Raw genomic sequence first — 11,396 nt, 5'->3', positions numbered from 1 at the left:
GAAATTAGTTACACTCGGTTACAAACCGAAAATAAGAACTAGCTCAAACAACTCGTCATTGCTTTCAGTCGAGTACGAAGATAGAAACTCCGTTAAATCACTGAATTACTGACCTCACACCGCCGATCAGTCATAGCGTACATCCAGCCCATTAAGAAGAAAGCGTGAATGGAAGATGAATCCGATTGATCGAGGATCAATGGGAAGCGCAGCAGCTCGTACCCGCCGACGATCGTCGCGGCGAATCGTCAAGGGGTCAAACGGAGCTTGTATTCGCGCAGTTGACCCCGGCTACTCTCAATCACGACGGACGCGCTCTCTCCTCTGACTCATCGGCTACATTAAAGGCAAAACAATTCCCGATGCGAGTTATTGGATTAGATTTCGCCATACAAGAGACTACGCTACGCTGTATCGAAAGACGCTATTCGAAAAGTAAAATCTACCAAGTACGAGCTCCAGCAGCGGCACAAAATCCCCGACCAAAGAAAAATAAGAGTATATATGGCCGCGAGAGAGAGTTTCATAGCCGTGAGAGAGCGCGACTCGCCCATATTTACCGAGCAATCAAGCCGAATCATTAACCCTTGGGAGCAAAAGTTAAAGCAGCGGCGGCAGCATCGTCCAGCGGCGTATATATACATGTACACACAGTGAGAGAGAGAGAGAGAGAGAGAGAGAGAGAGAGAGAGAGAGAGAGAGAGAGACGCGGACTGCCGCGGACAGGAAGTCCAGCTAATCAGGGGTAGTGAGTGGCAAACAGGGGCGCGGTTGCGCGCGCGCGCTCGCGCGGAAAGGAATCCGAGGGGATTCCTAGCGAAACATTACACACACGCGTATATGTATAATACGGCCTTCTAATTAATTTATCTAATCAGACGAGGTTATTCTATATGCCCGAGTGTCTCGTATAATTTTCGGTCTGCTCGGCGTCCTAGTGCGGCCCTCACGATTTTAATAAGCTTCGAGATGTGTAACGATCGCTGTATGTTTCGTGGATTTGGAGAATCACGGAGCCGTATATCGTATGTGCAGCGATTAGATAAGCCGGATTTGACGACGCGATGCACATTATTGCATGCGCGTGTCGCTTTTCGAATGTGCAATTATTTTTCGAGACGACCGATAATACGAGCGGTGAGCGCACTTTGGATCCAACTTGCATCAGACGCTGATAAGCCTGAAATTCAAATGTGCCCGCGACGATCGATTCAAAAGAATAAATCTAGATCGATTTAAGAAGAAAAAGACGCGTTTCCCAGGAGCGACGCAGGATTTGGTGCCCTTTATCCGATTACGCTCAATTAAGGCGACTGTACAGTGGAAACGTTCGGAGCGAGATTCTAAGACTGTATTTCAATATAATAAAGCCGCGCGCGCGGCTATTATTGCTTTGCTTGGCTTGCGCGTGACTCACATTATATTGCCGCCGCCGCCGACGACCACTACTACGCGACGAGTCTCTAAATGGAGACAATATTGCGCGCATTATAAGTTCGAGACCGTTATAGTCGAGCGTGTGATTTAATGCAGCCACGGACTTATAAATGCCCCCGACGACGCGACGAGAAAGTGTCGTCGTGCCAGTTCGGGACAATGAGGATTACATATTGAGAAATTATTTGTCAATTGTGTTTCGCGCACCAAGCGAGGGACTTTATTAAATTCAGATTTCCGGGAAATAATACGTGAGAGCGACCGCCTATTCGTCGCGGAGATAAAAAGAAAAAATTCTTGTAGAGCTCCCCTTTTTTACGACGTAAAAGATTAACCATTGCCGCGAACTAAAAGAAGGAGCTGAAGAAGAAGAAGAACAATAAGAAAAGAAGGGGACCACTTCTCGGGACAAGGAATTTCCCGAGAAAATCACCCCCGCGGCGTCTCTTTGCGCGAACGCAAAGTGGAAAAGAGGGTCGAGAGGGTGGGTGAGGGAGAGAGAGAGAGAGAGAGAGAGAAAAAAAACTGCGGCAAGACACAGAGGATAATAATAAGGCTGGTAATTCGCCACTTTGACGCGCCTCGTGCGAAGGAGTAGGAGCGAAAAAGTCGCTCCTACTCTTTATCGCCTCGGCGGATGTCTCCCCGAGGCGCTCGAATATGCAATTAAAAAGCGCGCCGCTGTAAGAAGCGACGCTGTACTCCGCAAAGGAGAGGAAGGAAAAAGTGCCTCGAGCTCTGATTACAAGCTGCTGCTCTACGCGCGGCTAATTCGGGGATTCCCCTGCAATTATTTGCTTGTGTATTTTACATAAATTTCGACGAGATCGGCCGCCGCCGCCGCAGAGTCGAGGTGTGGCCACTGAACTATACCGCCTTGTTCTTTTTACGGCCGCGAGAGCTGCTATATAGCTGCTCTCGGGAAATTGTGTACACACTGTATAGCTGTGTAGAGTAAGGTTTTTAATGAGGGGAATTGATTAGGATGATTACGTATGCGCGTGGCTATACTTTTATTAATTTGATTTCGAGTCTTCTTTTTTCCGTAGGGGGAAAGCTCGATATTGAATTAATTGTATAAGCTCCGCATACGGGCAGGCTGTAATTACGGGAGCTAAACACACGTAGAACGAATGAGTTCTCGTAAATTGGGAAACGAAGTTTTTTTAATAGTTATAAATTTATTTACATGAACCGATCACAATGTCTGCAAGGGGAGTGCAGGGTATATCCACGAGTTTCGTAGCAACTTCCAAACGAGCGCGTTGCACTGAATTTCGGAACCGAAAAGCGAAAGCCGCGCACACATGCTGCGCTTCGCGAGAAAGCAAATAAAAATCCCATCAGCCTCTCCTTCTCTCGGCGAAAAATCTTACATAAGTGCAGGGAGTTCAAAGCTCAGGGTTCACATGCTATCCCTCCTCCGGTGCGTCTTTCTCTCTTTCTGTCTCTCACAGGGATTACGCGGTGCATTGCGATATGGTGAGAGCCGCAGCGAGAGCGAAAAGGGATACACATGTGAAACGCTTAACGACCGAGTAAAAACTCTCCGAGTCTCTCTCTCTCACTCTCTCGAGTTAGTTGTGCGGTACGCGAGCGCGAGCAGCGCTAATTTGGACGCGGAATTGCCAGAACAAACGGAACTGCATGCTGCATCCCGCCAGATGTTTCGTGAAATGAATCCCCGCGCAGCGATGCAGCTCGAGAAACATTATACGCGCGCTTATGTGTACGATATGCGTATACACTGCGAAGAGAGAGAGAGAAAGAGTATATTTTGCTTGCGTCGAGTGTGAAAAACGCTCGACGCGATTCCTCGATGAATTACTCAGCCGCGTGAGAAGGGCTTCTTCCTGTTTTTTACGCATACTGCAGTCGGGGTGACTGATTGCTGTACGCGAGTGAGATGGTTACTCGTTCCTGTCAAATTCGTCGCTATTTTCGCTCGATTGAATGAAAAAACCCACTTTTGCATCGACGCTTACGTAAAGCCTGACTCACTGATTCAATTATGCATGGTTAAAACTCTAATTACTCCAGTTTCAAAAACAAACAAACAAACGGGAAAAAACAATCTAACCCAAAATTAAAAAAAAAAGGAAAGAGGAAAGAATCCACCCCCGAGCCAGCCGGGAAAATTCATTACCTCAGCCATCGCAGGCCAGGTCACGCTCGGACAAAGGAACAAGCTCGCGCAGTTGTTCAACCGTCCGCGAAAAGGGGCCGCAGAGAGCGGCGATATCCAAACGGCCGTGCGCGCACACATATATAACCGCGCGGTCAGTCAGAGAGTCCGGCTCAATTAGCCCTGGCCGCGCACACGTAAACGCGCTGTTTTCCTAATGCGGCGAAACCACGCCGGTTATTAACCGACGCCGCGCGAACGAGACACCTGGGAGTTGAATTCTGCCGAGAGAGAGAGAGAGAGAGAGAGAGAGAGAGAGAGAGAGAGAGAGAGAGAGAGAGAGATGCTCGCCACTCTCCTATACGCTGCTGTATACGTATACGCCCGACACTGCAGCGCCGAAAGGATTGACATTGTAGCATCGCAGCCCGTGTGGAGGGAGAGATCACGCGCACCGCTGTGCGCTGCACTTGTTAGAGGCGCATCGGGATGATTCAATTATCGGGGCTACATCGTTGATTATTTGCCGAGCCGAATAACTCGTTCTCGTCCACGCGTATACTACTATATGTGCGGCTGGAGGTTGTATAGACCCGACGCTCTGGTTATTGGCGCGAGGACACGGCTCTTGTTTTTATTTGCCGGTGTTTTTCGTATGTACTGGATTTCGCAGCTTCTAGTTCGCGACACGACAGTTTTAGGATTTTACACGCGAGTCAATCACTATACCTCTCAATTCCGCGCTGCTGCTGTAATAAATCAAAAAGCGCAGCCGAGAGAAAAAGAAAGCTCTCCCGGTCACTCAGGACTGCTGTCCGCCTCCTCCGAAAATCCAAGCGCTCGAATCGCGAAATAAGCGCAGGGGATACCACCACCCCGCGCGCGCGTATCAAGCCCGCTTATCTATAAATGTAAATCACTCTCGCGGTAGGCTCTCGTCAATTAGGACCGACGACTAATTAGCCTCACCTCGTCCACCGGTCAGATTTTCAACAGCGGCGGCGGCAGCAGCAAAGTACATCCGAGAGCAGTATAGCGAGCATTTGTGGGCGTGTTTCCGCCTCGGGGGATCGGCGCGCCTCTAGCTGCGCGCAATCCCCCGGAGACGCGCGTGACTTTTCACGCAGCGCGGCTATGTGTGCTCGAAAAGACGCGTAGACTCGGCCTTCGTGTGCTACTGCAGGATGTATCCTTGGACGAAGTGCCTGCCGACACGCCAACAACGTCGCCCTTCCATGTGTGTGTGCATGCGGGGTAGAGATCGGCTCCAATTCGATTCAATTCCAGCGTCACTCCCCCCACTTCCCTTTTTTAGAGCCATGATCCGTTTTTCCTCCCTCGAGTACAATACGTTCTCTCTCGGATGATTTTGCTTTCCCTATGTGTGCTGGCTATGGATATGCTTCCCTCTCTCTCTCCCGCGAGGAGACGCTGATTATACCGGGGAGTTTTATTTTTTGGGGTGAACGGTATGCAGGTATTCGGGTAGAGTTTCTAGGGGGAGCGATCATTGTTGGGTTTTAGGAGGTTTTATCGTGATAATGACGGGGAATCGCATACGATGAGCTGTGGATTATATTTAATTAGGAAATGTCATTCCTGAGGATAGAGCAAGAGAGAGGACGACGTGTTTTCATATACTGATTAAATTTTTCTGTCGCATAAAGATGATGAAAATCGTGTGTCAATCTCATTCGGCTAATGCTTTTTGTACAATATCATCTCTCGCCCACGTGTTCCGACCTACTTTTACCGCACCCGGCACCACACATCAAAATCATGTAGCTCGATATCACCACATTCGAATTTCGCAACTCAATACGATGCATCAGCCGGCGACGCGCATAAAAATTCTATTAAGCCCTCCACAACGGCTGATAAGACGTCCGCAACGTATTCATTCCAGCCGATAAATTCTGCATCCCCGACAGTTCTCGTTTGCCGCAGGCTCCCCCACCTGAGCGCTGGCGCGGGAATTTCAAATCAGCCGAGATACTCAGGGCCTTTGATTTATTTCCTTATTACACGCAACGAGCCGCCGCGAAAGCTCGGAGGCAGCCGGAAGAGAGAGAGAGAGAGAGAGAGAGAGAGAGAGCGGAAGCCCAGATGAAATTTCAATGATATCGCGAACGCTGTAGCTATAGGTATACGCGAGGAGAGAAAAGGAGGGATGGAGGCGCGCCGTCGGGGGAAAACGCAGTGCGCGCGATGAAAATGGGATTGAAAACCACTAGGCTAATCTCCGGAGCGCAGCGAGCGCACCGCAATTTGCAAACTAGATAATCCAAGAGCGGGCGTGTATAGCTGCGTTGGCCTTTTGGCGGAGCTCTGATATAAGTACTCGGTCGATTGGAGGTTTCGCTTTTTGCAAGGGAGATTTGTTTCTCGGATTAACGCCGCTGGCTGGTTTAAGCGTGTGTACTGTGCTGTTTTAGAAAAAAAAATTAGTGAAATTTGAAATACAAAAAATCGCAAATCCTCGCAAAGCACGCTCCCTCCAGTCCGTAGAAAACAAACCGTCGTCCTCCCGGCCGGTCAAAGAGTTAGCGAGCTCGGCAAACTTAAGGGACCGCCATTTAAATGAATGTTTAATCTCGCCCGGCCATGTTCCTACAGTCTCTCTCTCTCTCTCTCTCTCTCTCTCTCTCTCTCTCTCTCTCTTTCTCTGCAGCCCAGAGTCTTCCTCCTCCCCCTCCTCGTCGTCAATTTTATCCCCCCCCTCCTTTTCTCTCTCTCTCTACCTTTTCTCGAACGTTTTGCGGAACGTTATATCCCCGAGTGCCATTTTCTCCCTCCCTCCCTCTCTGGCTGGATAGGATAGCCGTCGCACACGGGAGAAAAAAGGGGGGACGTGAAGAGGGTCGTGGCAGTTCGCGAGAGGAAGAGAGAGAGAGAGAGAGAGAGAGGCAAGTAAAAAACCAATTGAGTCTGTGCGCTGGCCTCCTCCTCCTACTCTCCGCTTCCTAAAGTACCTCTCGCCGACGCGGCGGAGGTATAACCGAGGGAACGAAAGCGAATCAGAGAGTGAGGGAAAAAGAGGATTAAAACCGTCGAGCTTTTATATATTATACGCGGAGCAAAAGAGCTAGAAATTTATCACAGTATCCCAGTAAATCGAAAATACGCTAATCGTCCGCATACAGGGTACAAGATTCTACATAAGTGTGCTCGAGAATAAAATGAAATAAAAGCGAGAATCCCGGAGCTTGCGCGAGCTGGCAAAAAAGGAAGACGCGGAGAGGAGCAGGCGCAAGGGGGAGAGGAGCGACAGCCAGAAGAAAAAGAAGATCGAGTCGACTAGCGCCGGGCGCACGTAGCCATTTAACCTCTGCATTGCAAATTCCACCCCCTTTTTGCCGTCTCCAGGCTGTACACGTATACATAGAGGCCGGCGTCGTGTGCGGTGTAAGAGTACGGAGGGTGAGACGGAGACTCGAGGGTAGCTTTCTATCTCGCTCTCTCTTTCTCTCTCTCTCTCTCTCTCTCTCTCTCTCTCTCTCTCTCTTTCGCCGCAGCGCAGGACGGGGTTATTTTAACGAAATATCTTTAAACGGGGCGCCGGCAGCAGCAGCAGAGGAGAAAAGCAGCGCAGCAGCGAGGGTGTGTGTGTGTGCTACTGGTAGCAGTGGGTAACGGCAGATGAAAGGATACCTAGTTACGGAATGAGGGCTCGGCAGCAGCCCCGTTTAAGGGATTACCGACCTCCCATTATTCAAATGTATGCTAAATGCACAGGATGCGCGATAGCTTATCAAGGCCCTTAGTCGACTGACGCTACGTTCTATCGTTCCCCGCGCGCACCGAGTGAGCTTCTCTCTCTCTCTCTCTCTCTCTGTTTCGCGATGGAAGCTATTTCCTACCGGCGCGCGGCTATTCCATTTCCATCTATTTTCCGCGCTTCTTCCTCCTTCTTCCTCTTTTTGCCTCCGCGCAGCAGCGAGATAGTTCCTGCACTTTTCCGAGCAAGCTCGACGACGCTTAATTGCGCGAGAAATTGGGAATCTGTATGTCAGAGCTTGCGACTCGGAATTCGAAAGCGCGGAAAGCTCGAAGAAAGCGGACGGGGTGACGAGTGACGGCTCGAGGTGTAGACTTCCGAAATTCAACGCGACGAGCTTCTCCTGTAAACTCGACGTAAGACGGACGAGTCGAGCGTTGAGATCGTCTATTCGCGAGTAGTCATAGATCGTAAAACCACGACAAAATAAGAGCTGATGCGTCACATAAGCAAAAAAATTCTCGCGAGACACGACACACTGGGAACGAGGTGTCAATCCCGCAGCGAGGAGAGAAAGAGACACTGATGCACTGCACTCGGTCCCTTTCTCGCGTCTACGAAAGCGAGTGAAATTAGATCAGTCATTAAGAGCCGCGAGAGAGCGCGCGATTTAACGAAGATGACCTCATGCGCACAGCGGCTACTGCAGCGGCGAATTCTCACGACAATCGGCTCGTCGACTCGCAAGTGGCGTGAATTGTCGGCAATTGTTTCCGAAATCCCGCGCAGTCTTCTCTCTCTCTCTCTCTCTCTCTGTCTCTCTCTCTCTCTCTCTCTCTCTCTCTCTCTCCCTCTTTCTTGACTTGTGCACTCTACTCTCCGCGCATGACCACTGCACTCTTATTACAACGACGGCGACGGACATCGCGATAGCGATGACGATGTGTGCAGTCGTCGAGTCGCATGTGTATCCTTCGCGCTGCTCGCTTTTAACTGAATTATCGCTTTTCAAGGTATCACGCTCTACTGCGCTGAGGATTCTGTGACGACGTCTTGGATTTTCAAGGAATTGAAATCGACCACGCATTCCAGAGGCTGTTTATTTTTTCATCCGCGGAAGAATCTAGGCTTTTAAATTCGCTGTTTTTGTAGATCGAAGAGTATTCAACCCATCTCGAAACAGATTTTTCCTCAAACTCAGCTCGTCGTAAATTTGTCGCTCAGCCTCAACGAAGAGCTTCCGGTCGGATCGAAGCCAATAAGGCTGATGCCGATACTCGCGCAAAAAGCCGAAAGTCACACGGCGAAAGCGGCGCTGAGAGAAAGATAGAGATGATGATGCGTGAATCACTCGCGACAATTACGGCAATTACAAACTCTCTCTTGCTCTCGCACACACGCGCAGGAGTCTGGCTCGCGTTCGCCGTTCCCACGACCTCGCGTTCATTCACGCGTCTCGCAAATCTTGACTCGACGTGATACTACAACTCCTCTGAGATAGTCTTTCTCTCACTCCGTCTTTATTGATTCTCTCATTCATGAACGAAAGCGTCGCTCACGTCCGCGAGCTTTGTTTTTTTCCCTTCTCCTCGGCCGTGCGCCGACTCTTTCGGATGAGTCGACGGGGAGTTTAAAAATTGTTAAGTGGACCGCCGGCTGAATTGAGTCAATCGTCCTAAAATAAATCTCTGAAGGAGAGGCTGGAAGCTGGCTTAAAAATATCTCGTAAATAGTTTCGTTAAGGCCCTACTGTCTCTATATGTCTTACACTCGCTCGTCATTGTCACTCCGGGCACACGCGCGCGCACGACGCATTGTTTACTCTGCTCGTTGCGGTACGTTGTACGCACAGCTAATCAATAAAACATCAGGCTTACTTTCCAAAGTACACACACGGAGTTCGGAAAAATTGCCACGGCACACATTCGCGCGCCCTGATCGATACATGTATACCTACATGCAGCGGGATATATCCCTCAGGCCAAACACAAAGAGCCGGGCACATATATAAGATATACGCACACACAGAGAGCGAGAAAGAGAGAGAAAGAGAAGGACTGTAGGTTATAAAGCAGCCCCTGCGGGGAATTGACATTTGACACCTCGGACGCGTGTGTATAGCCCCGACGGCGATTGCCTGATTATGATCTCGCTAATCCAAGGTAGCTTTATCGGGGGCTTAAGACCACCCCGACGTGATTGCTCGGTATAGCTCCATTGGCAAATAAGTTGCTGCGCGGCATGTGCGACAGCGACGAGCGATCAGGAGAGCGGGAGTAGCTTTATGCTGGTTATACGTTCTGGTGCAAGAAAAAGGTAAGCCGAGATGTACTGCGATGGTGTTGCGGATCGCTTTGTTGGCATTATGGCTGGTTTTAAGGTGCAGTTGGGGGCCGGACGGGGATTAATATTTCTCGAGGTTCTGATTGAATTGCAATCGTTTTCGAGTGCAGAGTGAGTGCAAAAAAGAAGTGAACACGACAGTTGTGTTTTATTTGAGACGACTTGTCGTATTTCTTTCTGGTTTTTTGTTATATTATTATTAAAAATCATGAAAGGGTTAGGAGACGTGTTTACAACGGTTGTAAAATGATCACCATGAACTACTTGAAAACATCTAATACACTATGCTTTTGCAATTTAAATTTATATGCATAGCCTATCTTATCCTTGGTCATAAAAATCTTCATTTCATCAACCCTTCCACACACCCGTATTATTATCAAAATAACACACAGTAAAATAATTAAACGACCAATCAACTGAAGAGAAACATTTACTTTTCGTAAAACACAACGTGTCACGCAAAAAGCCAGCTCAATATACGTTCGATTCCGTCGAGCATAAGCCCGCTCGCGCAACAACTCTATCAAGCCATACATGCGAAAATCAATTGGCCCCTCCCACTTCATAAACGCAAACCGGCTCTAAAGTGCGCAATCGAGCGCCTCGCTCGCCTGCGACCGCAATAAAAATGCAAATAATCCCACTCTCTCTCTCTCTCTCTCTCTCTCTCTCTCTCTCTCTCGAAAATCGCGTTCGCGGCCTTCTGTATCAGCCCAAGCCTATCCGCACCACGCGCACACACGCACTGCGATCTCTCGAAAGAGCATTACGCCGGATTACGAGCGATAGAGAGAGAAAGATCGCGGGGGGTAAAGTGACACCGCGCAGTCTTAACAAAACACGAAGTAGAGAGAGAGAGAGAGAGAGAGAGAGAGAGAGAGAGAGAGAGAGAGAGAGAGAGAGAGAGAAGTTACAGGAGGGGAACCTTCCGTAAATATTGTTACTGCGCCCGCTGGCAATTTCGCCCCCGCCATATGTCGTGCGGAGGCACGACGGCGCTGCTCTCTCTCTTTTTGCGCGTATATGCAGCGAGCACAGAGAACTATAGGTGTAGCATTGTGAGGGTGAGCTGCAAGTGCGCGGACGTGACTCTGCGGATTCGGCGCTCGCTCTCTGCTTTATACATAGAGATTCTTTTCTCTGCGCGTGTATACATTAGTCTATGATTTTCTCGAATATATATAGCCCCACGCATTTATTATGCGACGCTCAACAAAAAGAAAAATCCTTCCAGTCGCAAGATCAAATAATCCCATCCCTGATCTTCTGATGCACGTACACACACTGCGTACACATGCATAATACGCCGAGCTAAACAGCCCGAAGAAATCGGACCAGAGATCAGAGCCGAGATCCGTCGTAGGCGTAGTCGAATTAGCATCGCTTTCAAGTTACATGCTAATCTCGGTCGCTCGACAAATTGCCGCTGAATGACGGCTAACGAGTGAAAGGGTCGTGCGCGGGTGCTCTTTTCAATTGTCGGCCCGCGCGCGCGCAAGAGAGAGAGAGAGAGAGAGAGAGAGAGAGAGAGAGAGAGAGAGAGACACGTGGCGCGGATTACGCGGCTAATTTCGGAGGTATAGCTTATATGCCGATGCCGTTCGTGCGCGAGCGCACTTAGCCAATTCAGGGTAATTCGCCGCTATATACCGGGCGATCGTGCGCGGGGATGGCATTATTAGGTCGGATACACTGCAGCGAGATTTTTCCGCGATGAATTTGACCTTATGCAGTGCGCGAGAACCTGTGATTTCGTGATTGCCGCGCTGA

The sequence above is a fragment of the Nasonia vitripennis genome, chromosome 5 (assembly GCF_009193385.2).
Source record: "Nasonia vitripennis strain AsymCx chromosome 5, Nvit_psr_1.1, whole genome shotgun sequence".
Taxonomy (NCBI): domain Eukaryota; kingdom Metazoa; phylum Arthropoda; class Insecta; order Hymenoptera; family Pteromalidae; genus Nasonia; species Nasonia vitripennis.
Note: the sequence above shows the minus strand (reverse complement) of the source record.